We start from the raw sequence: 10997 nt of genomic DNA on the forward strand, positions 1-10997 counted from the left end.
GAAAAATGTCTAACTATTGAACATGACAATTTAAAGAATTAGAAAGAGAACAAAAAGAAAAGTCCTGAGTAAGTAGAAAGAAGGAAAGAATAAAAATCAGAATGGAGAGTAAATGACACAGAGACTTAAAAAAATACAAAAGATTAATGAAATTAAGAGCTGGTTTTTTGAAAAGGTAAATGACATTGATGAACCTTTAGCCAGACTAGAAACAGAGAAAGGACCCAAATAAATAGAATCAGAAACAAAAGAGGTGAAGTGAAGTAACAACTGACACCACAGAAATACAAAGGATTATAAGAAAACTAGAGGCCCGGTGCACAAAAATTTGTGCACTCGGGGGGGGGGAGGGGGTTCCCTCAGCCCGGCCTGTGCCCTCTCGCAGTCTGGGACCCCTCAGGGGATGACCACCTGCTGGCTTAGGCCCGCTCCCCGGGGGATTGGGCCTAAGATGGCAATCAGACATCCCTCTGGCAGCCTGGCAGCCCTCGGGGGATGTCCACTTGCCAGCGGGGAGCAGGCCTAAACTGCAGTCGGACATCCTTAGTGCTGCTGAAGAGGCAGGAGAGGCTCCCACCACCACCGCTGTACTGGCAGCCATCAGCCTGGCTTGTGGCTGAGCAGAGCTCCTCCCATGTGAGAGTACCCTGACCACCAGAGGGCAGCTCCTGCATTGAGCGTCTGCCCCCTGGTGGTCAGTGTGTATCATAGTGACCAGTCATTCCCAGTCATTCTGCTGTTAGGGTCAGTTTGCATATTACCCTTTTATTATATAGGATAGAGGCCTGGTGCACGGGTGGGGGCCGGCTGGTTTGCCCTGAAGGGTGTCCCGGATCAGGGTGGGGGTCCCGCTTGGGTGCCTGGCCAGCCTGGATGACGGGCTGATGGCTGTTTGCAGCTGGCCACACCCCCTTCAGGGTGGAGGTCCCCGCTGGGGTGCCTGGCCAGTCTGGGTGAGGGGCTGAGGGCCGTTTTCAGGCTGGTGGGTGACTGAAGCTCCCAACCTCTCATTTTTTTCTTTTTCTTTTTTATTCTGGGATTTATTTACCTTCTATGGCTGTCACTGGAACTGACAGCCAGCTTTAGCTCTGAGGCTCAGCTCCAGCTCTGAGGCCTCGGCTGCTGAAAGCAGGTCTTGGTTTGTTTGGCTTCTATAATTGAAACACTGTTGCAACTCCAGCTCTGACGGCTGAAAGCAGGTTTCTGGGGATTGTTTAGCTTCTATAATTGCAACATTGTTTCTTAGAGTGTGTTATGCCCAGATTTCAGGATCCCCAAGAAACCACACCAGGGAGCCAGCCGTGTCCGATGCAAAAGCATAAGAGTCTTTATTCAAGCCCGGGCTTGGCTCCCCTACCCTCCTTACTGATGCAGCAGCAAGTGGCAGAGAGAGAGCTAGCCCTGTGGGAAGAGGGGTTTTATAGGGGGTTGGAGTAAGGGGAGGAGAAAGGACTGTGGGCCGTGCCGATTGGCCAGGCGCAAGTTGGTATCTTGTTACACAGGATGTGGTCATATCTATGGTGTGCACTTTCCTTGATTGTCATTGGTTAGTTTAAAGAAGTCCTGGGTGTGGCTAGCAGAGGCTTGGGCTTCCAGGAAGAAGCCTTGCCAAGCACATGGCTGCCCAAAAATGGAGGATCCAGGGTAAGATGGAGGGCATAGCCCTTACCCTGGGGCAAGATGGAGGGCGTAGTCCTCGCCCTTTCAGAGTGCAGCTCAGAGGCCGGCAGCGGCAGGCGGGGGACCTTGGCTTCCTCCATCACTGGAGCAAGCAAGCCTCCTGTTCACTTTAGCTGCCTGGCTGCTGGCTGCCATCTTGGTTGGCAGTTAATTTGCATATCGTCCTGATTAGCCAAAGGGAAGGGTAGCGAAGTTACGGTTAATTACCACGTTTCTCTATTATTAGATAGGATACTATGAACAACTATATGCCAACAAGCTGTACAAAATGGACAAATTCTTAGAAAAATACAACCTTCCAATACTGAATCAAGAAGAAAACCTGAATAGGCTGATAACAACTGGTGGAATTGAAGTAGTAATAAAAAAAAAACTCAGCAAACAAAAATCCCTGGACTGGATGGATTCACAGGGGAGTTTTAACAAATAATCAAAGAAATAACACCTATCCTCTTCAAACTATTTCAAAAAATCCAAGAGCAAGGGGTACTTCTAAGCTCTTTCCAAGAGGCCAGCATTATTCTAATTCTAAAACCAGATAAAGATACTACAAAGAGGAAGAGACAAAATGGCGGCGGTATAGATGGACGTGTCCCGTGCCTTGTCCTGGAGCAGATAGGGTAAGCAGCTGAAACGAGTAACATCCAGCCCGAATTGGCAGAGGAGATTCAGCTGGGAGACAGTCTGCAGCTGGGAAAGGCAGAAAACTCCTGGCTAAAGGTAAAGTCAAGGCTCTGGGAAGGATAATCGGCCAGACCTCTGAGCCCTGAGGCTCAGAGGGAACCCACACAGCACCGGCTTGGGCTGTGTCCTTTGGGATGGGCGCAGTGCAAAAAAAAGAACTGCTGGTCAGCAGGGGATTCTAGATCTGGGTTCACAATCAGGAAAGGCTGAGGAGTGCTGGCAGAAGAGCCCGCAGAGGCGCAGCCTTTCCCCCCTCGCAGGGGATTCTAGATCTGGGTCCACAGTCAGTAAAGGCTGAAGAGTGCTGGCAGGAGAGTGCGCAGAGGTGCAGCCTCTCCGGCCTCTGTGGCTTGTACCTTTCTTCATAGAGCCTAGTTCATAGGACCTTTCGGATACAGACACTTACCCGTGGCTGGAGCGTGGGAGAAGGTTCGGAATTGTGGAATCTGGGGGGATAGGGGATCCAGGAGAAGTGGCAGCAAGTGTGGTGCTGAGTCATGCCTGAGCTTGGGACCTGGGCAGCCATTTTGCCCTGAAGAGATAGCTCCTCCCCCCAGTATCCAGGCAACTAATACAGCCACACCCAGATTCCACCCTGAACGGTAAAAGGATTAAAAAAAACCCAAAAACAACAACAACAACAAAAACCCTCTAGACAAAATATCGGCAAGGAAACAGCAATCCTGAATGACTCACTAGATCAGATGGACTTAATTGACATCTTCAGAACATTTCACTGCAAAGCCGCAGAATATACGTTCTTCTCAAGTGCACATGGGACATTTTCAAAAATAGACCACATATTGGGTCACAAGCAAAGTCTTCCCAAATTCAAGAAGATTGAAATCATACCAACCATCTTCTCAGACCACAATGGCATAATATTAGAAATAAACTACAATAAAAACAATCCAAAACACTCAAACACTTGGAAGCTGAATAGCATGTTATTAAATATTGATTGGGTTACCAATGAGATCAAAGAAGCAATTAAAAACATCCTGGAAACTAATGACAATGAAAACACAACAATCCAAAACCTATGGGACACAATGAAAGCAGTCCTGAGAGGGAAGTTTATAGCTCTACAGGCCTATCTCAACAAATAAGAAAAAATGGTAGTAAATCATCTAACTCTACAACTCAAAGGATTAGAAAGAGAGCAACAAGAAGAGCCCAGAGTGAGCAGAAGGAAGGAGATAATAAAGATCAGAGCAGAAATAAATGACATAGAGACCAAAAAAACAATACATAAGATCAATGAAACCAAGAGCTGGTTCTTCGAAAGGATAAACAAGATTGATGAACCTCTAGCCAGGCTCACCAAGAAGCAAGGAGAGAGGACCCAAATAAACAAAATCAGAAATGATAGAGGTGAAATAACAACAGACCCCACAGAAATACAAATGATTGTTAGAAAATACTATGAACAACTCTACTCCAACAAACTAGACAACCTGGAGGAAATGGAAAAATTCCTAGAAAAATACAACCTTCCAAAACTCAATCAGGAAGAATCTAAAAATCTCAATAGGCCAATAACTATGGAAGAAATTGAAGCAGTCATCAAAAAGCTTCCAGCAAACAAAAGCCCAGGGCCAGATGGCTTCACAGGGGAGTTTTACCAAACATTCAAGGAAGAACTAAAACCTATCCTCCTCAGACTACTACAAAAAATTCAAGAGGAAGGAACACTTCCAAGCTCATTCTATGAAGCCAGCATCATCCTTATACCAAAACCAGATAAAGATAACACAATGAAAGAGAATTACAGGCCAATATCCCTCATGAACATAGATGCCAAAATCCTCAACAAAATCTTAGCAAATCAGATCCAGCAGTACATCAGAAAGATCATACACCATGACCAAGTAGGATTTATCCCAGGGATGCAAGGATGGTACAATATCCGCAAATCAATAAACGTGATACATCACATAAACAAATTGAAAGAAAAAAACCACATAGTCATATCAATTGATGCAGAAAAAGCGTTTGACAAAATTCAACACCCATTTTTGATAAAAACTCTCAGCAAGGTGGGAATAGAAGGATCATACCTCAACATAATAAAAGCCATATATAACAAACCCACAGCCAACATCATACTCAATAGGCAAAAACTAAAACCATTTCTCTTAAGAACAGGAACAAGACAGGGATGCCCACTCTCACCACTCCTGTTCAATATAGTACTGGAAGTATTAGCCATTGCAATTAGACAAGAAGAAGAAATGAAAGGCATCCAAATTGGAAAAGAAGAAGTAAAACTGTCCTTATTCGCAGATGATATGATATTGTACATAAAAAACCCTAAACACTCCATCAAAAAACTATTAGACTTAATAAATGAATTTGGCAATGTAGCAGGATACAAAATTAACGCCAAGAAATCTATGGCATTTCTATACACCAATAGTGAACTTACAGAAAGAGAGACTAAAAAAACAATCCCATTTACCATCACACCAAAAAAATTAAGATACCTAAGAATAAACTTATCTAAAGAGGTAAAAGACCTCTACTCAGAAAACTACAGGACGTTGAAAAAAGAGAGAGAGGAAGACATAAAGAGATGGAAGAACATACCATGTTCTTGGATTGGTAGAATCAACATCATTAAAATGTCCATACTACCCAAAGCAATCTATAAATTCAATGCACTTCCCATTAAAATACCAATGGCATATTTCACAGACCTAGAACGAACTCTCCAAAAATTCATCTGGAATAAAAAAAGACCCCAAATAGCTGTAGCAATCCTGAGAAAGAAGAAGAAAGTAGGTGGGATCTCAATACCAGATATCAAGCTGTATTACAAAGCCATTGTTCTCAAAACTGCTTGGTACTGGCACAAGAACAGACATATAGATCAATGGAATAGAATAGAGAGTCCAGAAATCGACCCAAACCAATATGCTCAATTAATATTTGACAAAGGAGACAGGAACATACAATGGAGTCAAGACAGTCTCTTCAATAAATGGTGTTGGGAAAATTGGACAGATATATGCAAAAAAATGAAACTAGACCACCAACTTACACCATACACAAAAATAAACTCAAAATAGATAAAGTACTTAAATGTAAGATGGGAATCCATAAAAATACTAGAGGAATCCAAAGGCAACAAAATCTCAGACATATGCTGAAGCAATTTCTTCACTGATACTGCTCCTAGGGCATTGGAAACTAAAGAGAAAATAAACAAATGGGACTACATCAAAATAAAAAGCTTCTGCACAGCAAATGAAACCATCAACAAAACAACAAGAAAGCCCACTGCATGGGAGAACATATTTGCCAATGTTAACACTGATAAGGGTTTAATCTCTAACATTTATAGGGAACTCATACAACTTAACAAAAGGAAGATAAACAATCCAATCAAAAAATGGGCAAAGGACCGAAATAGACACTTTTCAAAAGAGGACATTCAGAAAGCCAAGAGACATATGAAAACATGCTCAAAGTCACTAATCATCCGAGAGATGCGAATCAAAACAACAATGAGGTACCATCTTACACCTGTCAGAATGGCTATCATTAACAAATCAACAAACGACAAGTGCTGGAGAGGATGTGGAGAAAAAGGAACACTTGTGCACTGCTGGTGGGAATGCAGACTGGTGCAGCCACTATGGAAGACAGTATGGAGTTTCCTCAAAAAACAAAAAATGGAACTCCCATTTGACCCAGTGATCCCACTTCTAGGAATATATCCCAAGAAACCAAAAACACCAATCAGAAAGGATATATGCATCCCTATGTTCATAGCAGCACAATTTACCATACCGAAGATCTGGAAACAGCCTAAGTGCCCATCAGCAGATGAATGGATTAGAAAACTGTGGTACATCTACACAATGGAATACTATGCTGCTGTAAAAAAGAAGGAATTCTTACCATTTGCAACAGCATGGATGGAACTGGAGAGCATTATGCTAAGTGAAATAAGCCAGTCAATGAAAGAAAAATACCACATGATCTCACTCATTTATGGATAATAAAGACCATTATAAACTGATGAACAAAAATACTGAGGCAGAGCAACATCGAACAGACTGTCAAACTACAGCGGGAAGGCAGGGGAGGGTTGGGGGGCGGGAGGCGGGGGCAGTAAGAGATCAACCGAAGGACTTGTATGCATGCATATAAGCATAACCAATGGACACAAGACACTGGGGGGTATGGGAGGCCGGGGGAATGTCAAGGGGGGGGGGGAAAGGAGACATATTTAATACTCTTTGTAATACTTTAAGCAATAAAACAATATATATATATATATATATATATATATATATATATATAAAAGATACTACAAAGAAAGAGAATTACAGGCCAATAGATGCTAAAATCCTCAACAAAATATTAGCAAATCAGAACCAGCAATATATTAAAAAGATCATATGCATGACCAAGTGGGATTTATTCCACTGATGCAAAGATGGTATAATATTTGTAAATCAATAAATGTGATACACCACATAAACAAATTGAAAGACACAAATCACATGATCATATCAATAGATGCAGAAAAAGCATTCGACAAAATCCAACATCCATTTTTAAAAATATATATATTTTATTGATTTTTTACAGAGAGGAAGGGAGAAGGATAGAGAGTCAGAAACATTGATGAGAGAGAAACATTGATCAGCTGCCTCCCACACACCTCCCACTGAGGATGTGCGCACAACCAAGGCACATGCCCTTGACCAGAATCGAACCTGGGATCTTTCAGTCCGCCGATGCTCTATCCACTGAGCCAAACTGGTTATGGCTCCAACATCCATTTTTTATAAAAATTCTAAGTAAAGTGGGACTAAAGGGATCATACCTCAACATAATAAAGGCCATATATGCCAAACCTACAGCGAATATCATACTCAATGGGCAAAAACTAAAACCATTTTTCCTAAAAACAGGAGCAAGACAGGGTTGTCCACTGTGGGGCGCAGCTACAGTGTTTTGGCCAGGTTCAAGCCTCGGACTAATGAACGGACAGGGTCCTCTCATTGCCATGTGCAAGTCCCAGCTGGAAGGGCAGGGCCCTCCCAGCACAATCATAGCTAACGGCTGTGGTTGTAAGCTTGAACCTATGGCCCAAACACGTAGCCCCACGTGCCTTGTGCTAGAGTTCAGGTGTATGTAGTTGAGTGAGGTTGAAACTCATGAGAATGCTGTAAACAACATGATCACGCCCCTACTTTGCCTCGTGGCATCTGCTATAAAATAAAGACATGGCTTGTGGGCGCTGGCGCTGTCTCCTCATCAGGGAGCAGCGTCCCACTGAGACCCAGCTTTCATTCTCTTGTCTGTCTTTTCTCAATCCTTTCACCGCCGCCCCCCCGCCCCCCCCCCACTCAGGATCACCTTTGGCCATAACAGTCCACTTTCCCACTTTCACCACTCTTGTTCAACATAGTACTAGAAGTCCTAGCCACAGCAATCAGACAAGAAGAAAAATTAAAGGCATCCAAATGAGAAAGGAGGATGTTGCCCTAACCGGTTTGGCTCAGTGGGTAGAGCAGAAGCCCACGGACTAAAGAGTCCGGGTTTGATTCTGGTCAAGGGCATGTACCTTTGTTGTGGGCTTGATGCCCAGTAGGGAGTGTGCAGGAGGCAGCTGCTAGATGTTTCTCTCTCATTGATGTTTCTAACTCTCTATCCCTGATGAACAAAACAGATCCAGAGCCCAGCTGGTCTAGCTCAGTGGTTGAACATTGACCTATGAACCAGGAGGTCTTGGTTCAATTCCTGGTCAGGGCTATATGCTGGCATTTCAGGCTCAAACCCCAGTGGGGGCATGCAAGAGACAGCCAATCACTGATTATCTCTTATCTTTGTTTCTATCTCTCTCTCCTCTCCTTTCTTCTCTGAAATCAATAAAAATATATATTTAAAAAAAACATATCCAGAGACATTGAAGCATGCAACAGACTGATGTGTTTCAGAGGGAAGTAGAGGAGGAGAAGGGATTAACCAATGAACCTATATGCATATATGCATAGCCCATGGACAGACAATAGTGCAGGGAAGGCCTGGAGAGGGTTAGGGAGCAAGGTGGAGGGAGTCAATGGGGGTCAAAGTATTATAAAGGGGACATCTGTAATATTTTCAACAATAAAGATAAATTAACCCTTTGAGTGCCAACCAATATCCTAGGAACTATGCTAAAATTGCCAAGGCATTTTTGCTGATTTTACAGCAGTTTAGGAAAAAAATTATGAATCGCAAGTAAATGAAGTTGCATATCCAAAAACTTAAGGAAACCTTTACTACATTTGTTTTCATCTTTGACATATATTGTTTGCTGATTGTATTATAAAATACTAGTAGAAAAAAAATTGCCGATAGCGCTCCTGGCACTTTTGGCGAAAGACAGGAAGAGCGTGACTGCGCTTCCCGGCACTCAAAGGGTTAAAAAAACACACACAAAAGAATAAGCCAAAAAAAAAGATTTACCCTAAATGTAAATGGACCGAATTCACTAATAAAGTGGCACAGAGTTGCAGATTGGATCAAAAAACAAAATCCAGCCAGGCCATTTTTGCTCAGCAGTTGAGCTTTGACCCCTGGTGGGGGCATGTAGAAGGCAGCTGATGTTTCTATCTTTCTGTCACTCTCTTCCTCTCTCTCTCTCTCAAATCAATAAAGACATATTAAAAAATAAAACAAACCAACCCAACCATATGCTGCCTTCAAGAGACACATCTAAGCTGCAAAGACAAAGGTATTTTCAAAATAAAAGGGTAGAAAATGATTCTCCAAGCAAGTAACATCCACAGAAAAGCATGTGTAGCCATACTTATATCTGACAAAATAGATTTCAAGATAACAGGAGACAAAGGTAGACATTTTATAATGCTAAAGGGGACACTACATCAAGAAAACAGAACACTTCTTAATATATGTGAACCCAATCAGGGAGCACTGAAATATATAAAGCAAGTATACACAGAACCTAAGGGAGAAACAGATCAATACACAATCATAGTTGGGGACCTTAACACTCCATTGACAGTTGTAGATACATCATCCAAACAGAAAATCAATAAAGGAATATCGGCCTTAAATGACACACTAGACCAGTGGTCGGCAAACTGCGGCTCGCGAGCCACATGCAGCTCTTTGGCCCCTTGAGTGTGGCTCTTCCACAAAATATCACATGCGGGCGTGCACATACAGTGCGATTGAAACTTCGTGGCCCATGCGCAGAAGTCGGTTTTCGGCCTGGGTGAGTCTATTTTGAAGAAGTGGCTTTAGAAGAAGTGGGGGGTGAGGGGAGACGCGGCGCGGGGGAGGCACTTGCGATTCATGCACGAGTTGAGTGAGCCAGTCAGCAGTCTCATTGTGCAGTGGTTAGTGCTAGTCGCGTCCACAAATCACGCGCAGGTGACAAAAGTATAAAGTTACCTGTATTTTTCCAACCAGCTGCAAATCCTACAGGTATTTTTGTCATCATTTTAAGAATTGTAATTATTTTGTGTTGGTGGCTTTATTATTATTTTAGCAAAGGCCAGCTTAGGAGTACCCTAATTAAGTTAATAACAATGTACCTACCTATATAATTTAAGTTTAAAAAATTTGGCTCTCAAAAGAAATTTCAATCGTTTTACTGTTGATATTTGGCTCTGCTGACTAATGAGTTTGCCGACCACTGCACTAGACCAAATGGGCATAATTGACATTTATAGAGACTTTCATTCCAGTACATCAGGTTATACATTCTTCTCCAGTGCACATGAAACATACTCAAGGACAGACCATATATTAGATCACAAAACTAGCCTCAACAAATTCAAGAAGCTTAAGCTTTGCCCTGGCTGGTTTGGCTCAGTGGATAGAGTGTCAGCCTGTGGATTAAAGGGTCCCGGGTTCGATTCCAGCCAAGGGCACATGCCTGGGTTGTGGGCTTGAACCCCCAGTGTGGGATGTACAGGAGGCAGCCAGTCAATGATTCTCTCTAATCATTGATGTTTCTATCTCTCCTTTCCTCTCTGAAAGCAATAAAAAAAAAAAAAAAAAGAAGCTTAAGCTTATACAAAGCATATTCTCTCACCAGGATGCCTAGAAATTAGAAATCAACTGCAAAAAGGAAGTAAAGAAACTCACAAACATACTACTAAAAAATGACTGGGTCAAAGAAGAAATAAAAAGTGAGATCAAAAGATACATAGAAACAAATGAGAATGACAATACGACATATCAAAACTTCTGGGATGCAGCAAAAGCAGTAATAAGAGGGAAGTTTATATCATTACAAGCCTATCTCAAGAATCAAGAGAAATCACAAGTAAACAACCTAACATTACATCTTAAAGTACTAGAAAAAGAACAAAAGCAACCCAAAGTCAGCAGAAGAAAAGAAATAAAACTGCAAATGTGCATTCTTATAATTTGTTTTCCTATAGTTACTGATTGACCTGAGGGTTTAATGAATAATTGTCCACCACTGTCTCACAGATGGTTAATGTATCAGTCTCCAAATGTGGACTGGCTGAAGGACAGGGTCTGGACACTTTTCTTTTTACCACTTCTCTGGTCATCCATCTTGTTTGGTGTCCAGGTTTCTAATTTTCTCTAGAATCTGTCCTTTGATTCTTAGCTCAAGTCCTATTTGGTAAATT

Source organism: Myotis yumanensis, unplaced genomic scaffold (genome assembly GCF_028538775.1).
Source record: "Myotis yumanensis isolate MYYU_CA2020_CCGP unplaced genomic scaffold, mMyoYum1.0.hap1 SCAF_1, whole genome shotgun sequence".
Lineage (NCBI taxonomy): Eukaryota > Metazoa > Chordata > Mammalia > Chiroptera > Vespertilionidae > Myotis > Myotis yumanensis.